Here is a 12,456-nt window from a genome sequence, read left to right on the forward strand (position 1 = left end):
GGCAAAACATCTTAAATACAACTGAGGAAAGTGCATGCACCAGGGTCTGGCATCAGTCCTGTAAGCTTCTCAAAGGTGGTTCCAATAAATTCAGAAAGCCCTTACACATTTTGAGATAGATATGTCAGGCAAGTCAGAATCCTTCCACTTCTGAAAGATGAACAGTATTATTTATATATGAAATGTTTTGAAATGAAGTTACATGTGCAGAGAAAATTGAAGAATATTAATCCTGAGTGTTTTGTCTGCTATGTGGGAAACAGATTTTTTTCACCTGTCCATTGGATGCTTTTCTTCTTTTTGTTTAATCAATAAATGCATAATAAAAGTTTGTAAATGCAGCAAGATAATTTTATTAAGAAAATAAAAGGTCTGCTACATAGCATCAATGTACACAATTTCAATCAAGAGCTGGCAAGCAGATCGTCAAAGGATATATTAAACAGAAAATTAATATTGAATTGTTTCTAATTGTATCCAGCAGGCACCTTTACTGGGCCCAGTGCTATTCCCAGCAGTGACCCAGAGGTGCAAGTACAAATTACCATGCTGAGGATCTGAGGGTGACAGAAACATCCCTCAGTGAGTACAGCATTATAAAACTAAGGAAGAGATTTCTTTATCAGCTAGATCCATTGCAAGAAATGAACATCTTAGGAGACACGAATGCACAGTTAAACATAATACAAATGGATTTCAGCCCCCCAAAAATGGGGTACGGTGACAGGGAGTGCCTCGACTCCACCAGGATTTAGGGGCCATGGTGGAGCAGCAACCCAACATGAGCTCCCACCATGAAGCTGCATGAACAGAGAATGTAATCCTTGAATGCTGATGCAATTATTGGAATAATTCCCACGGATCTGTTGTCCATATTTTAATGAGAATGGTGGGAAAAAAATGGAGACTTCACAAAATTGCATTTAAAATTAATTTGAGAGCAGAAGAAAATTATTTGCTGTGAAAGCGTAAACTCAATGTCTTTGATTACTAAAAATGAGGGCTGAGTATGACTTGATTAAAGTTTATAGATCGTGGGAGAAAAGCCTCACACGCAGATTCTTTATCCTGAAGGGGAATGTAACAACCACCCAACCACTTCCACCATTGCCCCAAATAAATAAATAAATTCATACATACATACATACATACATACATACATACATACATACATACATGACACTGAAAGATCAGAAAAAAAAAATCTTTCACTAATGAAATTATGTATGAAATATATTTCCCAAAAATGAGGAGTCGTGCCTATTGGCATATCTTCAAATCATGATACAAGTTAAAATTTCATCATAAATTACCTATTCCTTAGTTAAATGATAATTTTATTTGACTTGATACCAAATGAATAAAATAGCTAAAATTTGAAGGTCTTAAATATGCCCACAAATTTGCTGAGTTTGGATTCCAGGAATCCAAAACAGAATAGAAGTAGTAAGAAATAAAATAGAAATAAATTAGGATGATCTATTCAAAATTACACTGTCTGAAGATCTGTGGCCTGACTTGAGACTTTTGTTATAATTCTACGTGAGGATCTCTGACTCTAAACCATATGCTCTACTGTGGTATGTGTTGCACAACTATGGAAAATGTCTCAATGTAGGTATTTTTCATTCACATAAAATTGTCTGTAAGAATTTATATCCCAGCTGGTATGATGTTATACAGAAACAATATCATGTGTTGTTCTGTAAGTTGTGCATATGTTTAGTTTCTGAGGCCAAAAATCAGGATGTGGTTTGAAGAAAAGTGGGAGGAGTCAAGTAGTAAAAGTGTTATACCATATGACAATCTCAAAAAAAAAAAAAAAGGAGCATATCAGCAGGGAAAATGTATAGCAGAAGCAGAGACTGCCTTGACTGCAAAAACCAGTGATCTGCTGTGCACATGTGCACATTTTCATACCACTGGAGTTTTAAAAGTATAGCATTGCAACCTGTTGTTTGCATAGTTAGAACATCTGTAACAATACAGCAAAAATCACTTTTTTGGGATGCAGTCTGCTACTTTTTGCCAGTATTAATTATTCTGAATTTTAGCATATTAGATAATACCAAATTATTAAGACATTTTATTTGTTAAATATTAGATATTTATTACTGTTACTGGTTTTGTTATTGTTATTATTTATCATATGGCTTTCATGTCCAAGACAGGAGACAGGGTGGTCATGTCCCACTCTAGAGAAGTACACTTGTAGGCTTGCTGCTGATCCAGTGAGGCTTCTGAGTAATTTCCTGCTGGAAGGTAATGGTCTGCAAGTCAGCCTAGTGGTTTTTAAGGGTATCAGAATGATAGCACTCATGATTTGGAAAGTGCCCAACCTGTAAATGATTTAACATTCCTCGTCCTCAGGTGAGTCACACACCTCCTTAAGCCCAAAAATGTTTTACTGACAGACCAAATAGAACCAACTGGAAACTTTTTTTTGATCCTTAAATTAACATACTAGGTCTCCGTGTGTATTTAACCTGGGTCAGAGGTTCAGAGTGCAGTGAAAGTAAACAGCTTCCATCTCAGTAGCACATATAACTCATTAATTTTTTTTAAAAGTAAAAATATCTTCAAAAGCAGTTTATATATACATCTATTCTTGATACATAAATCTGTTGAAATAGTAGCAAAAATAGGCTTTTTGAGGAAATCACAGGATTTTTAGCTCCCTGACTGTTTTCTCTATTCATTTTTTGAAGTGTGTTGAAATTTTCAGGTTCCATATGGACATATATAGTCACCTAAATTTCTCTATTAGGTTCAAACAGGTTTTTAGTAATTATTTTTTTAATTCTATGTTTTTTGACTGTATGATTAATTAAAGTAAATAATCACCAGATGGAATGAAATTCTGCTTCTTGAACTTATGCAAGTAATGCAGTTAAAGTAGCTTGAAATAACAACATGCACAAGTTAGTCATTTTCACAATTAAAACATAAGCCCTAAAGATGCTCTTATTTGTTTAAATCACTCTGGATTTAATTAAAGACAGATAACAAATTGTTATCAAAGTTAATCTCTTTCTGAGTCTTTAATTCACCAACAATTGTATCCATTTTTATCATTCAGTAATTATGGTTTCTTCTGTTCTAGTAGAGCCTGATACATTTGGTGGCATCTTGTGAGCATGTCAGTGGTAAATGACAAGCATTTCCTACACCTGTGCTTCAGCTCTCAGCTGGCACTTACCACTGGCAAAATTGCAGGTAACAGACACTGTTGTCCCTTCACTGATTACCTAAAGAGAAAAATGTTGCATTCTTGCTTTTGATATTATGATAAAACATCTTAATTCTGTATCTGCTTTGTTAATTACCTTTCCTACCGTAAATGCTGAAAGTTTCAGACAGGAGTCAAATTGTGGGGCTTCTTTTGTCCCTAGCCCTATGAACTTGGGCCCTTGCTCCAGGCCAGAGCACATTTCAAGACTCACTGCAAGAGCACGGAGCTACACTCAGGGTCAAGGCATGGGATATGCCAGAGGACAAATCTGCACAGTGCCATTGCACAGCTCTGTGGTGACAACAGCCACCCCAGAGCAGAACTAAAGGCTGGCAACACGGGGCAGGCATCAGGAGAGACCACCCTGGGCACACTCCTTGCCCAGAATAATTGTGACAATAATATTGTCAGAATAAACGTGGTTAGTCCTGCCAGAATAAACTGTGGAGATGCCATTTGCTTGTTGGATTTTATATTTACATAGATTTTCTAAAGATTCCTGTAGAAATTCTACTAATTTCCTGTTAATTTCCTTTTCTGTATCATAAAATATGTACAGTCATATAACAGCAGTTCTGTTTCTGTCACCAAAATTCTCTACAGGAGATTCACAAGTCTTTTTTTTTTTTTTTTAATCTTGTTCTGTCAAGAAATAGTAATGAAATCAGCCTGCTTATCTAATGGGAAAGCCATGGCATTTAAGATGTTAGCCAGACAAAATGTTGCTGAAAGTTTAGTAGCTGAAATACTAAGATATCGGCCATACTAATTTCAAGTTTTTGTGATGATGACAGAATTCTGATGATGATGGCATCTCCTAAAGAAGCCTCTTTTATTCCCAGCAAACCTCATTTCTATCAGTCTCCAGAGACCTGTATGTTCCAGAGAGGATACCAAAAATCAGTCCATTAAACAGTGTAAAAAATAAAACAGCAAAAGAAAAAAAAAGAAAAGAAACAAAAAAATTCCCCACTTAAACATTGCCTGCACCGCCCTAGAGACCCATCTCCTCCAGGATGTGTAGTCTAAACTTTTATTTAAAAAACATGAGGCCCAACAGGCAATTTTAAATACCCTATGAAATGCTTCCCTCTTTCATTGTGAAACTTCTAGAAACTGTACAACACTGCAAAAAGAGCATTATCATCTTCTATTTGCAGACAGGGCAACTAAGATTAAATGCCCAACACGCTTCTGAAGTAGCAGCAAAGAACAGTCCCTGGATTTTTCTTTCAAGCTACCCTAACACTCTGCCAAAAAAATCTTTTTTTACCCTGCCTGAAGATTTTCTTCACTGTGAAATGCCTTTTTTTTTTTGTTTCCTATTATTTTTTTAAGAAAATTAGACAATTTCTCCAGGTTTTTGTTGCATTTTATCTTTATTATTTCAGAGATCTTCTCACAGTTTGGAAAAATAATAACTTCCCAGGCTGCATTTATTAATTTCTGTTGAATAACCTTGATGTCTTAGTGCTTCCTTTGTGAATGGAAAAAAAGTCATTACTTGTGCTTCCTCTTAACATCTACATTCCCACACAGTACAGAAACTCTTGCTGATGTGTCTGGAAATTGTACTAATTGTCACTAAATTCAAGGATTTGATTCAGAAAAACATGTCCTAAACAGGAAAGGGGGGAAAAAAGGCAGGCCAGCATTAAAACACATAGTTAAACATTTACCTAAATTTGTAACCAAAACTATATATAAATACTGAGGTGGAAGACTGATTAAACAGTAAAATTCATTGGATGAATCAATAATTTTCCTTTAAAAATAGCCTAAAGTCCTAATCAATAAAAGATAATTTCCTTCAGTTTAAAACAAACTTAAGAAGGGTCAAAGATTTGTCCTGCAAGCTCTGACAGTCAATTTAAATAGTCATTCATGCAAGCAATGATCCCATCTTTCATCTTCCTCTGGTAGGACAAAAACCATACGAATAAAATAATAATAATACAATGAAATAGAATTTAAGGAAATTTTAAACAATGAGATTTTTCTGCCGCAGACTGTGTCCCATTTCTTTTAGAGCTTTGGGAAGCCCTAATGGTTCACAGCAGTGGCCAACAAAGAGTGACCTCTGGACAGCCAGTTCTGGGACGTAGACATGTAAATAATTTTTTTTTCTCTTCGAACTTGAAAATGAAGGCTACAGTTTGCTCTGCCACCACTCGTGGGGCTTTGTCTGATGACACAGACGTGGAAGCTTTGAGAAAAATGGAAATGCGCGTTGCCAGAAGCGAAACCGCGAGCGATGCTGGTGGCGAGGCCTCTGCTCCCGCCGCAGGTCAGCGTCTCCTCCTCCACTGGTGCCTTGCCAGCGGTGGGGGCTGTTCCAGGGCTGCCCTTCTGGGCTCTGCTGCACCTCGAGCTGGCGCTGGGACTTGCAGGGTTTGCTCACACGCTTGCAGGCAGGAGAGGCTTTAAAGCACACAGCCTGTTAAATTCCAGTAAATGTGCTGCTGCATATTTTAGAAGGAGCTCCTGACCACGTGGTTCACAATTAGCGTGTCCATTTCAGCACTAAAAAGATGCCTAGGAAAAGAAAATGTGTGTGTAAGTACGAAAAAGTATCAGAATAGAGCACTTAGACTGAATAATTAATACCATTTCATGTTTCGCAACCATATATTTTAGTCATCAGAGATGACCCAGGCTACAAATTCATGTTTATTGACAAGGATACATTTCTTAAGTCACCATTTAAAATGGATTTTTATGGCTGGTCTTAATAACCAAGAGGCAAAACTATGTTGCACTACATGAACATACTGCAGATACAAGTTAAATGGCCAAAATGATTCCCTAACTCACCAGGCAAAAAGGCAATAGAACAGTTATTGAGTCAAAACAAAGAAAGAATTGTCCTATTCTCCCTGTATCTATCATTTTAAACATGAGTAAAATCACCAGTTAGTCTTAAAAAAAACAAAGTTAACAAATTTACCAGGCTTGCAACACACTGCAAGTTTGCATTATGAGTTTACATAACTAATTATCATCAGAGGTCTGCTTCATAATGCTGATTTCAGCAAAAGTACTACCAGGAAACATGTTTTATACCAAAACATTACATTTTCTCACCTCATTTTTACCAGTGAGTACACTCCCTTCTGCTTTACATGGTTCTGCTTCCCTTCACATTTCTTCATGTTCTTACATAATTATCAGACTACTAAAAAATATTTTAATCCAAATAATCCAGTTTCCTTTTAAGAACTTTTCCAGTAGTGTCCTTAATAGTTTAAGCAGAAATATAGTCAAAAACATTTTGCTCTCCTGAGGCACATAACAGTTACACATGAAAAATAGCTTCCTATAGCTTCCTATTCTACCACAGTTGCACCATGAGGTTCATGTAACATTTAAAAAATTAGGGCAAGATAAAAATTGTATTTAGAGATAACAAAGATACAGTTAGAAGAAAACATATTATCAACAACCAAGTTAAACCTAGTTATATTTTGCTATCATCATACAACTTTTTCACCAATAGATGATTTTATATTTGAAAAGTGGCTAATATCACTAAGGCAATTCCCAGCTACTAGCAGGAACTTTAGACGGTGACTTAATACAGTATAAAGTGACTTAAGATCCAAAGATGCCTCAGGATGATTTCAAGAGTGACTATTTGAAAAGAATACCCCAAAGAAATCCACTAAAAAGTCCATTCTTTAAACATTCCCCAAAGAATTTCTGTCAGCAAAACACGGAAAATGTTAAGCAATAATAGCTAAACTTCTGTAAAACAAAAAAGAAACTCCTATTCTGCGGTTTTCTTACCTAAGCTGGATAGCCTGCAAGTCATAATTGAAAGATTTATTCAGAACAGAATATGTAAAACTCTTAAATTAAAATACCTTACAGGCCTCAACTCTCTCCTTCTTTTGTTTTCATCACTCACTGGAAAAATACTCCATATTTTTCAGTTTATTCCCTAATGTACTGACCAGGATGAAATAAGTCTACAGTGAATCTCTTTTCTTTTTCTTTTTTTTTTAATTTTTGTGCTTTGTTGGTTGGTTGGGTTTGGTTTTCTTTTGTGGGGAGTTTTTGTAATTGGTTGGGGTTTTTGGTTTGGTTTGGATTTTTTGTTTGTTTTCCCTTAAGTTGTGCTGCATATTGCTGCCTATTTGGACCAGGCAGCTTTTATTTAGTGCTCTCTATACCTTATTCACATCTGTCAACAAAAAAAGCACATCGCAGTCACACACCAAGGCACAAGTCACAAAACTCACAGAAAAAGTAAAAGAAATGATATTTATATGTCATTTTGATAGTCAAGGGAGAAGAAGTGTCCCAGTCCCTCTTTCTAAAAATAATGCTTCATACAGGTGTCATCTCTGTATTTTACTGGAGTTATCAAAAGAAAAAAAGTTGTCATTTATGGAAGTTGCTTCCTGCTATTGAAATAAAATGATGTGCTTTAAATCACAGTTCAGCTCTTCCATGCCTTTCTTCCAAGAAAATCACGCTTACATGTAGGGAAATGGGAAAAAACAGTTTTATTAACCCACTGTCAACCTCTCTCTTCTACACAAATAGCACACAGAAACTCTCTTCTGGTCATCTACTCCTACCAAAAATTGATTTGAAGTGTTTGCTATGTCTTAAAATAAAAAACAATCAAAAAACAAGCAAAAATAGTAAAAACAAACAAAACCAGTTACTCCTGCCATCCATAGCAATGATGAGCTGATAGGAAAACCTCACCATAGTGTCTTGTCAGGCATACCTGATAGAGATGAAGAAGTCTCTAATTAGGGCATTAATTCCACACTGCAGTGCAGTTGCAATGCAAACTCCCATTTACTGACAGGTGCAATATGTGGGTGCAAATTTCTTGGCATCAGCAATCTACTCTTTTGCATTTACCTTGCTAAGCAACATCATTGCATTGATTGACTTATGTACAGTACTACACTTTCACCTCTTAGGTACGGAAAGAAAAGATTGATTCCAATTTCGGTGCCACAGTTTTAAACAGATGCAGCACCGATGAATTAGGTGCACTTACTCCTAATTTACAGTCATGGAAGAAAAATAATTTTCTTGATTACCCTACTGTTTAGAAAGCTCTAATTCTTTTGGATAGAATAAAGTTACACTGGTCTGAAACTCGCATGACAGTCAGGGGCACAGTTACATGTATTTTTCCACGAGAAGATGGCAGCTGTCCTCAAAGTGTAATGTGAGTTAACTAGGAAAGGTGATTGACTGATGCTGAGGTTAATTGCTTGTTGGCATGCTAGAAAGCCTATGCTAACAAGTGCTGCTTATAACTAACAAGTGCCAATTATTTCCTTATATTCCAGTACACATTATATTATGCTAGGCACTATACAAACATCCAGAAAGATCCAGACATCCCTACCCAGATCTGATAAGTTAATGATTTAAGAAAATCATGCAAGTTACTGATGAAAATGGGTCAGGGCATGTGGCTTATCACAAATGTACAGCTCTTCATGCAATGGTACAACACTAGAAAAACTTTATTAAGCTATTAATGCACAGAACATATATTCATAATGAAAGTATAAATAGTTGTCTGGTCATAAACTTTATTTTCTCTGTTGCTGATCAAAAGCTTACATTTACAGATAATGTGAACTATGTCATTATTAGAAGCCTGTGAACTCTTTAAAATATTCTAATCCTGTTTCCACATTTTTGTGGAAAATAATGTATATATATAATTGATGACCAACTGCACGTACATGCTTGACAAAACTTCCCATTTAATAGGTGGATTGTTATGCAAAATATTGCCTAATATTTGTATGATGCATTCACCTGGCTTGAAAAAATGCTGACAGAACTTGGATGCATGTCATTATCCATTGTTAAATTGATATTAAATTCATCATTTTGTTGCTAAAGCATCATTAAACACCAATTTTAATTGCATTAATAAAATATGACTAGGACTGTAGTGACTAATACAGATTTTCCCTATGATAATCATGATTTAAAATAAGATTAAAAAGTAGCATCTCCTCAAGGAAGAGGAGTTAATGTACCAAAAATTATCCTGCAAGGCCAACCTGCCCCCCACCTCCTCCTCCTAGACAAGTCATCTACGTTGTATCAGTCAGAATAGAACGAGGAAAGTTGATCTGAGTAGAAAACTTACCCGTCTTTCAGGCTTTCTTTGCAAGAAATCTTACAGCGCTCGGTAAAACTGCATGCTTTGTCTGTTACTCCTTGCCTAATTTCAAACTAAACATATGCAATGGCATCACAGTGTAGTCATGAACGTGAAAGCCTTTGGAAGTGCATTAATTGTGAACGTTGGGGTTTTTAACACCTTTTTCTAACTGTTAAGATGCAGAGAGTGTCAAATATGTTGGTAAGCTGTTAAAAAAGGTAAAAAGTGCCTAAGCTGTGGTTTGATCTCTCCTACTCCTGCAGTGCGGGGAACATTTCAGCACAATGCTATCTCAAGAATTCAAAATAATGCAACAAAACTCTAACCATATGGGTTGTTAGGTAGTCCCGGGAGCTCAGCACAGGGTTGGGCGAGGTGACCATAAAAATGAAAATATTTAAGAAAATCTAAAAATATTGAAATTGTATTTGCAAATATTGCATTGGTATTCCTAAACTGTTATAGAATAGATAGGTACATTTCTGTACCCATCAAACACTTAATAAAAGATAACTCCTCTAGGCAATTTGCAAACTATAGTTTCATCTAGATATATGTCAGTGTAAATCAGGACCCTTCAGTTCTCAGTTTTTCTAAACAAGTATGCCATAATCTTTCCTAGCCCTGTTTCCGTCAGACCCTCATAAATCCACCACATTGCTCTGTCTCCTCAGAATGCAGTCAAATTCACAAATATTTTAAAGGGATAGTGAAATACACATATAGTAAGTCCATCATCCTAGAAGGAGTTAGTAATTTCCTTCACCTGCAGTATATATTTCATTTTAACACATCTTTAATAGACACCAACTAATCATGTTTAAAGGCTACCCCTTTATTATTGCCCTTTATCCATAAACTGCTCTTTTCACTGACCTTAATATATAAGGTGAAGATAGGCAATAGTTTGATATAAATGCTTACATATATGATTTTGATTTCAGCATACATAAGGTAGAACTAGTTGGGCTGGACACAATTTTCTTAATTTACAAGTGCCATTGTAGAATATATATTTTTTGTTCCAAATCAACTAATACCCTCAGAAATACTGATGACCCTAAAATTCAGTGCCTTTCCATTTTTTTTTCTCTAGCCTGTATTTTGTAAAAGAATAGAAAACATAATGATGTTTGTAATTTCAGATCTTTTAAGAACAAAGTACTATCTGAAATTTATAATATAAAAATTCTCTTTTCCTGGAATTACAGTTTTGTATTTATTGAATGCGTTCACAGGCTCCCTTAGGATGTGAAATGTATGGAAATATATGTGCATTACTGAGGAAAGAACTAAATTTATTCTTTCCCCACATCATGCTCTTCTTTGCAGTAGAGGTTTTTAATTCAACACAGAGCTAGAATGAGATGGAGCCAATTTCCTGGTCTATATGTGTGACAAATGCTAAAAGAGGCACAAGATTAACAAATTAGTTGATGTATATATCTTTAAAGATTTTTGACTATGTCCCAAATCAAAATGCATGCTTATTTGAAATGAAGATTTCCTTGGAGTTAAGTATTAGACAGCAACGTTATGAATTCTTGTAATTTTAAGATGGAATGGTGCAACATCAGACAAATAAAGAATAGCAACCCGAAAAAAATATCTAAGAAGGATTTTATGGCACATCACTCTAATAATAACAACTTTTGTTGCAATAAATCATGTATTTTTAATGATAAAATATGATCTTTTGATAAGAAATTTGCTTTGAAAAAAATAATTATTTCAGTACACAGGTATCTCTCTTAAGAATGAATATTGACACTATTAACTATCAAAATAGGAAATTCTCTCATGTTAAGAAATGTATCAGATAGAAGCTTTTTTTTAAAATGAGTAGACAGAGATCTACAGTATAGACAAGTGTGTCATTATAGAAAGGTTTCTTTATGATGGTTTGAAATAAAAAATAGGGAACTTGACCTTTTTAGCTGACATAGTAATCACCTACTTGATGCAATCCAGATATCTAACACCAAACAATAAAAACATCTGTGACAACAAACCATGTAAAGCTTGTGGAATTATTTAATTTTTTTTTAAAGAAAAGATAGCAACATTTAATAATCAGATAAGCCTGGATTGGTTCTTCTTACACAAAAACTTTTGTGTTTTGCAAATGCTAGGTTTAAGGGGCTATAACTTAGAAGTGAAAGTTTTTTAAGTTCAAGTGCATATGTTTTGGAGTTACCTCATTCACTCCTCTTTTAGGACCTTGTCATAGTCCACCTGTTTTGCTTTTGCCTAAATTACATCAAAATAATAGCTTTCTTTAGAGGAAAAAAAGTATCTTTCTACTGAAGTACATTTCTACTGACTGTATCCAAACATGATAATACACTTAAAATTGAAGAGGAGCCATATTCAGGTTGCATGTCTCAGTCACCCAATCTCCCTCTCACGTATCTGTTCATGTTGACAGACTATGTCATAATACATCAACAGAGAGATCAGCATAGAAGAACAAAAATTCATCGCCTGACAGCAAGAGGAAAACTGATTTCTACTATTAAATTAGCAAAAATATACCAATATTTCACTACCAATAAAGACACCATGGCTAAAAACATTCACCATGTTATAAATTTGAATGAGCATTGGGAATTTTTTGTTTCAATAATACTTAAACACAAGAAAAAGGGAGGGGGAAGAGGGTGGACTCAAGGATGTCAACATCTTCACAAGAAAAGAATTGATTTCTGGTAAAATGTGCCATCACATTTTGGATTTGTTACTCTTTTAAATATTAGTTTTAAATATTCATTTAATTAGAGACCACTGAGCACTGTTTTTGCAAGATTCTGTTCTGACACAGGCTTGTCCTCATGAGGTCAAGGAGATGTGTGGAAAATGATCTGTGTCAACAGAGTGCTTCAGCTTCTTTATGTCTGAGAATTTTGACTCATGTAAAAGGTATTCCAGCTCCCTCATTGCCAGATATAATTTTAATATACTATATAGAGCAGTGTTGTATTGCTAGGAATTTAACAATAGCTGGAATAAATAATGTCTTTTTGCAGCCTGGGGCAACATCTGCCACTTATGCATTAATTCTGCCCCTGTT

At 35.2% G+C, this 12,456-nt stretch overlaps 1 long non-coding RNA gene across 1 annotated transcript in view; it reads right to left on the bottom strand.

Moving 5' to 3' along the window:
* Window positions 1–329: 329 nt before the first annotated feature.
* Window positions 330–12,456, bottom strand: part of LOC134425725 (uncharacterized) — a 31,167-nt gene continuing 19,040 nt past the window's right edge. Inside the window, exon 2 of the long non-coding RNA XR_010029755.1 lies at window positions 330–5,767. This is a non-coding gene — a long non-coding RNA (uncharacterized LOC134425725). The remainder of the gene's footprint in view (window positions 5,768–12,456) is intronic.

This window comes from Melospiza melodia, chromosome 1 (genome assembly GCF_035770615.1).
Source record: "Melospiza melodia melodia isolate bMelMel2 chromosome 1, bMelMel2.pri, whole genome shotgun sequence".
NCBI lineage: Eukaryota > Metazoa > Chordata > Aves > Passeriformes > Passerellidae > Melospiza > Melospiza melodia.